This window comes from Egretta garzetta, unplaced genomic scaffold (assembly GCF_000687185.1).
Source record: "Egretta garzetta isolate BGI_Z169 unplaced genomic scaffold, ASM68718v1 scaffold51, whole genome shotgun sequence".
Classification (NCBI taxonomy): Eukaryota; Metazoa; Chordata; class Aves; order Pelecaniformes; family Ardeidae; genus Egretta; species Egretta garzetta.
In genome coordinates, this window is record NW_009258549.1 from 5,073,923 (window position 1) to 5,084,555 (window position 10,633).

The 10,633-nt window shown below is 37.9% G+C and overlaps 1 protein-coding gene across 3 annotated transcripts in view; it reads right to left on the reverse strand.

Moving 5' to 3' along the window:
• Positions 1 to 3,322, reverse strand: part of LOC104134269 (putative RNA-binding protein Luc7-like 2) — a 20,587-nt gene extending 17,265 nt beyond the window's left edge. For 2 of the 3 annotated variants that reach the window (XR_004843177.1, XM_035903207.1), the window contains exons 1-3: positions 3,251 to 3,322; positions 1,953 to 2,058; positions 1,427 to 1,521 (exon numbers count right to left, since the gene is read on the reverse strand). The gene's annotated coding sequence lies outside the window, so the exon portion shown is untranslated. The remainder of the gene's footprint in view (positions 1 to 1,426; positions 1,522 to 1,952; positions 2,059 to 3,250) is intronic. The other variant, XM_035903208.1, reaches the window with a different exon arrangement.
• Between the last annotated feature and the right edge of the window lie 7,311 nt (positions 3,323 to 10,633).

Here is a 10,633-nt window from a genome sequence, read left to right on the forward strand (position 1 = left end):
AAGACTTATGAAGAAGCTCAACAAGTGGGCCTTTCCTATTCCATTGCCTTTTTTATTAAGACAAATATTAAGTTCTCTAGTCCTACTGATTTTGCCTCTTCTTCCTATGATTCTTAGCAATTACAGTTACACCTACTTTTGCAGGGACTCTCTTAAGAGGGAAGGATAGACTGTAACTATCAATCTGTCACTACAAGTGCCAAAATTAGTAAAACAAATGTGTGCATGCATGTTTGAAGCCCTTTGATCGACCAAAAATGTTATGGTTAATTTAAAATCACAGCTACTTGGAAAGCGTATTAGAGGCCAGGTGACAGGTAAACCAGTTACCAAATCTATGTATTTCAGTTTCTGATTTTGTAACTGAATTTCATTCTGTATTTCATTAAAGGCTCCAGTCAAGTTAGCCATTTGGAATGATACAGCACAGAACCAATAATGCTTCAAATAATCTTTAAGACAGGTTTTTCCAGTCGTTATTTTCCCCTTTGCCACAGGGTAAGAAAGAGTGCCAACGTAAATAAGGAATGCTACCAAAGTGCAGCTTTAAGAATGGTAGGCACACAAGACACTGCATATCATCACACTACATCTCTCTACTGTTAATTCTTCTAACACCACGGAATTCTTCTAACACCATGGAATATTAGGTTAAACAATCAATGCAACATAACTTACCTGCCTTTCACAAAGAATAAGCTACCTTAATCAGGCACCACAAGGTAAAGCATGGGCATATTGACAAGGCTACCAGCATGTGTCAAAGCCCCTTGTTTACTATGCCTAGGCAGAGGAACCTCTACTACAGAGCACACAAAAATCCAAGTCAGAAAAGTGAAGTTATTAATATGTTGTAAGTGGAGCTTTTCAAATTGCCTTATAACTTGTGAAAATGGCACAGTAACTGGATGCTGTACACCGAGTGTCACTATCACGTTCAATATATCTCAGCTTCTAGAAATGAAATCAATTTCACTTTCTTTGGAAATATTTTAGTGCAAACAGTTGAAAGATCACCTCTTCCCTATACAAATATTTGTAGGATAATTTCACCCTGTAACATAAGTTTTAAGGAAGTAACTTCACAGATTATGCATAAATTATATTTCCTTTTTTCTACTAGTTGCAACAGTACCAACTTAAAACCACTTTGCTATAGCACAATTAATGTAAGTATCCTTATGTATTTTAGATTTTTTATGTTATAGCAAACAATTATGAATTTTTGAGTAATGATTAGCATATAGAACAGGAGACTTCTAAAATAACTTCATAACCCACAAATTAGTTTATAAAAGTTCCTCTGAACTACCGGAAATCACTAGATACTTGCTGAAAACCATGAAGTTAAGAGAAATTACTCAGAATAAATATAACTCAATTTCTCCATTTTTATCTAAATAAAACACAAGATTTCGCTACATACAGTTCCAGAGAGCACATCATGAGGGCAGCAGTTGAGAAGGTGGCTCTTGCACACTCTGTCATCACTGAATTTGATTCGCTGACGGGTCGTGTCACCTGCAATATAGAAATCAACACATTCCAGGTTAGAAACCTGGGGAAGCCAGACATGTTCTGCAGGTTACATGCAAAGCGTTAACACTGCCCTGACACGTAGTGAAGGCCTATGGAAGCTATAACTTAAACCACTGTGTGCTTCTTTGCCAAATAACACCAAAACCCACAAATACATGTTTTAATGCTCTATAATGCTATTTTAAAATCCTCTCACACTTCCCCTTCAAAAATGCAGCGTGAAAAGTACTTGAAACCAGAAAGACAGCATTAGCTTAAAAACACTTTGCTACAACAGCATTTGTTAAATGAGCTATATAACGTTCTATTCAGATTTTGCATGAAATAGTGATGTATTTGTATGCAACAATTAGCATATAAAAGCAGCCTCATAAACACAAAATGATACACATTGAGTCTTCACTGAATCCCACCTGATACTCATTTTATGATTTTGCTCTTGGATGCAAGGCACCCTCTTACTTCTGATGGGAGTAGCATAAAGAGTTGGCAGAAGAATGATTTTAAATGCTTACAAACCTGAAAAAAAGTCAGTCAAACATATGGACATAGCCTATATGCAAAATTATTTTACAAATGTTTGCATATCTTCATATCATAAGTCCCTCTTTTTTTTTCTTTTTTTTTTCTTCCTTTTCTACATGCTGTTTGTCGGGCTTAAGTGTATCTTCATCATGGCAGGTTGTAGTTCCTGCATCAGCAGAAGCATCAACCTGCCCACACACTCAGGTCCAATTGCAAGTTTAAATAATCCCATCTTGGAGCAAGACCTGAAGTTTTCAGAACAAAGTAACCAGCTGGTGTTTTGGGGAGGAGGGCGGGACTACATTTTCCTTCGAGTCATAATGTAATTGTCACTATTTGAGATTCAGAAGAGAGATCACTGCTACAGCTCTCTTGTTAAGACACAGGCATGATAAAACACTTTAATCTCTCTCAAGATGTAACTATTTATTAGGTTTTTAAACTGTAACAAATCATTAAAATCTTTAATCATTGAAAACCTACTGGTGAATTACTGAAGCAAGGAGGGCTGCTGGGGGGGCGGAGGGGGAGGGGGGAAGAAAAAAAAAAAAAGGACATACAATGAGTTCAGATAGCAGCCTTTTCCATTTCATCAAATATTTAAGAATGTAGATACATTTTGCAATTATAGTTTTTTACGGCTTCATGACCTGAAACACTGAGAATGTTTAATCTATTAAACAATTCAAGAAGCCAAATTCATTACTGAGGTAACTACAACAAAGGGGAATAAAAAAACCACTGTATCTTATTAGTCAAGCCTTTCTTACTATTATGCAATCAGATTTTTATATATCCGTTCTATACATAGGATGCTAATACATAACATTTTCAGATGGGCCACATTTCAGATTATTAAGCAAACAAAAGTTTCCAAAACTACCATGTGCTTAATTTGCCTGCGGGGTACAACAGTTAAAACCTGTAACCCACAGGCTAAAGCCAGCTTCAAAGCAGTTCAGCAATAGGTTTTCTAGAGGGAGACCTTACTGCTTAGCTATACTTACGCTACTAAAAATTTAGAACAAGCCCTTCATAATCATGCCTGCTACCGCAGTGAAGAGTTTTGTTGTTTTGGTTTTTTTTTTTTTTTGCTTTTTAGGAGGTGGATCCATATTTTTTTTAAACACATAACTGCGTTTGTTCCACATTCATTAACACATCTGAAAAGTTATTGATAACTCACGGCTCGGCGAATGCGGGGCCTTTCTGACACTCCCTTGCAGATTGATGTAGGCAGGCAAAGATACATTGAACCTTTATAAATAAAACAAGGGGCCAGATTGTTCAGTTTGTATAGAATAATAGACTCTGCCAACAATTTTAACACAGCATCTAGAAATACATGTTGACTGTAAAGATTCTTCTATATAAAGACAAATGAACAAAATAAAAAAAAGTATTTTAAAAAAAGACAGCTGATGGCCTAGTAGCACTAACCTATCAGGAGTCAAGGAGTTATCAAGACCAGAAAACTGCTTAAAGACTCATGGTTCCTTAGGTAAAGTTGGCAAGTAGTATTTTCACAGATGTTACCTCAAAGTCTAGACATAGCTTTTTTCATACCTCTACCACAACTAGGAACTGATGCTACAGCTGCAATACAGTCTTTTTTCAGCTAAGTGGATAGCATGATAATCACAATTACCAAACTGAGATAAGACAACATAGGGAGAGAAAAAAAAAAAAAAAAAGTAGCAGAAACTGATCAATGACAGCTTCAAGAACATGTTCCACATTTACATTTTAAACATTTATTCCTTCTGCAGTGTGCCTTTGGTCTAGTATCTAAGAGACCTTCAGAATGGCTCCCATACACAGAACATTCAGATATTCAACTTTTCCTTCCTATGAAAAGCAATTTCATACATTTGCATTTATTTTTAATCTATGCTGTTTCAGAAGGAAAGGTTTACCAAAAAGAAGAGGTGTCATATACCATGTCCTAACAATGACTGAATTTTGTGTCCCTCTGTCAGCTCATTCCAGAGTCTGATAGCCTCAGAAGAAAATGCTTTTATTTCTTCATTAATTTTGTGAGCTCAAATACCCCTAAATTATGCAGACCTGTTGGCAAAAGACAGAAGATGCATTCTGCTGCTGACCTACAGATGAATCATCTTGAGTAGGTGATGACCTGCTATCTACATGGGTTACTGAGGGGGGAGGGCATAATAATATCTACAGATCCACTGTATCAGCCTATAGCAAAATAGACTTTTGCAGATGACTTCCAAGAATTAAAACAACATGAATAGATGTGTTCTCAAGCCAAGGACTTCAGTGATACGTCAGATAACCAAGACGCTACTTCTCTTTGACAAACTGTATTTAGGTTGATACACTCTTTGTATGGTCAAGCAATCAAGTGATTGCTAAGCAATGTTTATGAGTATTTAAAAAAAGGTTTTATATATTCTGTAAGAGGAAAATAATACAGCTAGGTACCAAGTAGCTGCAGGCATCTAAATTTCAGAAGCATCCTTAAACGTTTATAAAGGAGACACTATCACTGGTATTTCAGACCTTATTACAAGTTCTATTTTAATAGGTAAATAATTAAATTAGCTCAGAATAGCAACTAATTTAACCCTGCCTCTGAAGAATAGCTGAGTATTCAACTACTTGATCTTTAGGACGCATGCTCATTAAAGAAATCAAAGTAATTTCCCAGGGCATTACAAGAGTCAACGTCTATTACTACAAGCCATCCCTGCATTTCCAATCAGATTTTTCTCCATTAAAAAAAAAAAAATCATACAATTGTAATTTATTTTTTCTGTATCTGCATATAAATTTTATCATTTTTTTTCAAGAAGCAGCAGCTTTAGTTTTACTTAAAGTACCTGGCCCAAACCACATTTCAAGAGCTTACTTTCCAGATGACTGAAGAACTTTGAAACAGAATTGAAACCATTCAAGAAAAAAAAGCCAAACATCAAGGCAATTTCTACACTTGCACATATCATATCCTTCATAAGCATAAGGAAACTGCACACTAGGGGCACAAATATGAAAGAGATGACAGCAGTAAACTTTCTAAAGGAAGTTTTCTAGCTTGTATTCAACACACTGACTGCAAAAGTAACATCAACATTCAAGACCAGTGCATACTGCTGATTAAGGAACATCCAGAGGTTAAGATTACAATGTGCGCTTCTACTACACAATTCACTTTGAACTCCCAAGTCTAGCCTATTAACAAGCCTCCACAATGCCATTCCTCTTCAGTGTATTTTAACTGCAAACCAGCAGAATGAACACTAATGCATCAACAATGCTTAGTATTTTAACATGCTTATAACAATGATGTATCTGATCCGTCATCTCTTGCTGTTCTGATGTATCCTAATATACTACTAACAACAATCCCAGTGCATTGATGAGAATTACCCTTTATAATCCAACTGTAACCTCCAACTGCAGACTAATGGTGCAGTCCATGCAAAGACAATAACGTGCATTTCCATGCCACTGACTTCCTGCATTAAGCTACATCAACCAAAAGCTACTAGCTTTCCACCTGAATTTTTGAAGCATGACTCCCAACACCTTGGCAAAGGACTCTGAAAACTTTATTCACAAGGAGCTACTAACTGGGTGGAATAGCAGGTTAAAGACTGTGTATCAAATTTCATCAGCAAAGCAAGCCCTGTATAACAGGTATTCAAGATCATTATTTAATTGAGGCTTATGCAGTCACAGAAGATCCTGTTTCTGCTACACGCTGAACAGGTAGCTAATTCTGATATTCTTGTCACTAATACTGGATGCATCTTTACCACAACACCTTTAGAATAATAAACTTCTAAGCCGAACTGCTTCTGGTTTACACCATGACTGAATTAATATTTGTGAATGCAAAATATAATGGAACTGTTTTTTAGCTAATGCATTACATGTGGATCTAATATAGGAATGATTTTCTATGAGGTATTAATATGCCCATCTGCTTCTCCATAAATTCCATTTCATACAGTGTCCCAAATCCAGAGTAGAAAAATTCCTCAAGTCCTTCACTGTTCCCCTCGTTTTTAAGGGTTAAAGTACCAGAACTTTATAACAAAGCCAGCAGGTACACACAATTCACTAAAGATGATTGCTTCTCTTAAAGCCTTCTCATCTCTCCTGACTGACAAATAAAGAATCTTTTCATGAAGCTTATGTGCTGCTACTACTTTCAGATTTCTGAGCTGATACCGATTCAACATTTTGGGTAGATTTTGCAGAAATCTGTGTATAGAAGATACTTTTTTTTCTGCCTTTACTTTGCTGCTCATCTGTATTTGAAAGAAGAGCTCTCAGAGGAGGCTCCTGGCTCCCTAACCTGGCTCTCAGCCTGAAGCTACCCAAATGGCTATCAGTCCTCCAGTAATGGACAACGCATTGAAAACGGACTTCAAAAGCACATACTACCTTCCACCTACAAGTGTAAAGCAAATTGGAAAACAAAATCTATGTACCCTGAAAATACCAACCTCAACCCACCACCCTTAAGTACACAGGGAACTCTTAAACAATCCTATATGGAAACAAAAAAATTAAAAAATAAGTTAGAAGTTCTAGAATATACCTCTGTCACCACATAAAGGGTGTCACCAAACACAGGATGACTAAGATAAGCACAGGGGTGTCACTTCAACTCCTCCCAAACAAGGAGGACAGAAAGGTCATACATTAGTAACCACTACTAAGGATAAGTGAAGTTGCTAGCATAAACCAGAAAAACTTACTAAGATGTGGACAGATGTAAAAAGGGTATTTTAAGTTTCAATGCCAGAAGATGATCTAGAACAAGAAAAGTGCTTTGCTAGTAACAGCTGAAGTTAAAGACTCCAAACACAAAAGTTCAGCTCAAAAAACTAGCAGGTAAAACGAAAGAGGTGCTGATCGGCACTTCATACATAAGGATTCTACATATTTAAAAGCTCCAAAGATTTTTCTGCTAGTCACACAGCATAGTATTTGTTAGGATACTTGGGAGAACATTTTCATGACCACATGTAAGACTCGGAAGCATGCACAAACTTACCTATCTCTTAAGAAGAATCTAATTAACTTTGATAGTTTTTCATATCTCTAGACTATAACCTAAACTTGATGTAGTGGCAACTATAAAAAAAAAAAATCCAAACCACCACCACATTTCTTTGCAACAGTCAAGTCTTAGCAGTTTCAAGATGTTGTGTTGTTCCAGGGCCATTCGGATCTGCTGTGTATCTGCACTACTGGAATGATCCTGCTCCACCCTCTGCTTCTAACCAATTCCTCACACTGACTCTAGCACTCATGCAGCATGGCTGAGCAGGTAACTGACCTAGCAGAAAATGGACCAGTTGAGCAACATAAGCTGATTTAAGATAAAATGGGATCTTTACAATCAGATCTTTTAAAGAAAACCTGGCAATCTTTGCTCATTTCGGCTATATTCGGGTGGGGAATAATGGGGTACTAGTATCAACTGTTAATGTTTCACTTGATTTGTAAATGACTTGATTTATTCGAAAGTTATGATCCTATTTGTACGGATCACTCCTATTCTCTAGAAGATAAAGATGGCAAAACCAAGGTTTACCTAAGCATGCTATGAAAAAAACCATTTAATCAATTTTACAGTTGAAAATTAGTATTTTAAAAAAAAATTACACTTTTCTATCAGCTTACTCCTAATCCTTCTGAGTGACAAGTTCCCACAGCTCTGGTCATCAAAAATAAGTTCAATTTGAACTAACCTTTTAACTATTGACATACGGAATAAAAAGTCCTTTAGTTTAACCGCTCACAGTAAAAAAACAATATGAAGAAAACATTCGTATGCAAGTACATAAGATTAGCACCTGGTCTTCAAGTGCATCTATCCTGCTGCTGAAATTCAGCCAAGGGAGGAAGCAGATTGCCAAAGCAAGCCACAAAGCTCTCAGTTCTCCCCGCCTGCAAGCATAGGGCCCTCTGGGAAAGGATGCAGCGAGGGGCAGGCCCGGAGCTGCACACCTAGTTCTAGACAGCCACACATTGGGCAACCCCATTTGAAATGAGAAAGTTCCTTACTAACACAGTTTATTTTTCATAAATATTCTTACAGCTCGGTAGGTATTTTCTGAATCAATTTGACCAACACAGAACTGTGCTTTCTAGGTGTTCTCAGAGCTTAACAGCAAATGCATAAAAACATTTAATAACTATGTCCTCTGAGCTTCTCTGTTCCAGCCCCAGGGACACCAGTTATGCATGTGCACAAGCTTCCACAAATTACAGCCTACAGCTCATCTCCTAGAACCATGTTTGAACATCTCATTGCAGAATTTTCAAAACCATTTTCAGAGCATGTTCCTGTTCTCTACAAAGATATTACAAGCTCTGAAAAAGTGATACAGACTACATAATTCAGGCACCACCACTGGCTTTGAATTTACCTCTGAATTTGTTCTATTCCCACTGAAGAGATCAAATGTTTGATCCACCTTTTCCAATATAGGTAAGAATTTTAAACTTACACATGCTAGACTTCTCCAAAATAAATCACTAAAAAAACCCAAACAAAACCCACACAATCCACACAAAACAAAAAAAAAAAACCCAAACTGTGTACAGTATAAAATTCTGTTACTCAGGAAATTAAAAAGCACTTTGGTCATTTTCAACAACATAAAACACAAGCATCACCTAAGAAAGATTATATTTTAGAAACATTTTAAACTCTATTGTGTTGCCAGGCAGAACAAAATCAAAGGCAATGGGGACAACTGGTGAAATGAGAGCTATGATCTACCAAGAAATGAAAAAAATGCTACATCCTAATGAAAAGCTGCAATTTGCATATTACTAGAAATAGAATATTTGTCAAAGGCAATAGGAACATACAAAACCAAATGACCCCGAACCCCACTACTCTCAAGGTTAGCAATATTTCAGTGACCTTGAGCCTGGCCTTGAATTTAGTAAGTACCAGCCCCACAGAAAAGGATGATTTTTTAACCCCTGTGCACACTTTGGTTTAAATAATGCTCCACTGGATTTTTTATTTTTTAAAAACTAGAATGGTGTTACACTGAGATCCTCAATTCCCCACTTAATCCAATAACGGAAGCCAGTTTTGCAAACAGTCTTTTCTCCTTATCCTTCCCCATCCTGCCAATTTCATTTAAATGCTTCCTCTCTAGCCAGTCAGTTTCTGAACAGTTCAGCCCATGTGGTTGGGGAATTACAGGGTGGGTGGGAGGGCAGAATACCATTATCAATAAAATAACTGCTTTCTCACAAAGCTAAAGGAAATCTAGTCTGAAATTGCTTTTCCTGGTTTAGATCTTAGTCACTTAGCATTTTTAAGCAGCTGTCACAGGTAAATCACACTCTTCTCCCACCACCCAACAGAAAATATTAGGTAGCTCTGAGACAGCCATCTAGGTGCCAACAATGGGAAGACTTGTGCTTCACGAGCACAGTGTTACTTTGCCAAGTGCTTAGGCACACACAGCCACAACAGGAAGTATTCGATTATCTTCTAGGGCAAGACAAAAACACCCTAAATCAGATCCTGCATGATGACTACTCACTAACCAGCCTTGCTCTGGAAGGCAATCTCCACAGAACACTAATTTTCCAATGAGGTAATCATGCCCTCGTTTAAAACAACTATAAGCACTTAGCAGAAAGCATTCAATATATACTGGGTATGTGAAAACTAGTTACATTTATTTAACATTCTAGATTACACTGAAGAAAGCTGTCAGATCACATTACCCCAGTACCAACAGATTGACCAGCACACACAAAGTACATCCCAGTTCATACATCCTAGTCGGTGCATGGGAAAACAGGTAACCAATAATTTAGCAAGAAGCATCAACAAACACGCAACACATCTGCAACTGTGAGTACAACATGCAGAACACTTAAATAATCTCTAATTGCTGTCTACCCTCGGGGGCAGTATTCTCTTGTTTATAAATAAAATAGTACACAGCATAACAGGAACCGCTTTCTTCTAGCGGCCCCCAAGCTATCCAGATTTATGGGTGACTGCCAGTTCAAACCTTCACGTTGATCACCATGCAGCCTGAGAAAAATTCTGAGAAGCTTTACATAGTGATAATCTTCAGTTCACTATGTGACCGCAGAGCGATCTGAAACCTGACTGTACATCTAGTATCTCCCTCTTGGGATTACTGCCTCTAGATGTTAAGCTTTTAGTTAGCTGTTCGGGACTTGTTTGCTTTTAAAAGAGTTCATCCGCTTGGGTTAACTACGCTCTCTCTTTCAGAAAGCAACAGCCATACCCACCTGCTGACTGAAATGATGGTTTGGGTCAGACTTTAGACAAAACTATAAAACCACACACACAAACCCCCTGCTCTACTCAAGCGGCTGCTGGTTTTGGGGGGATTTTTTTGGTTTGTTCCCCGCGCCACCCCCGCGCTGATCTGCACCTAGCAAACCGCCGTCTCCCTCAGAGGTGAGCGGCGCGGGATGGCTCCGCGGGCGCGCCTTTAGCGGCGCCGTTCCGCTGCGAGCCCCGGGCTCGGCGGGGAGCGGATCTTAAACGTTAGCTGAAACGGCAGCACGGCCTCCC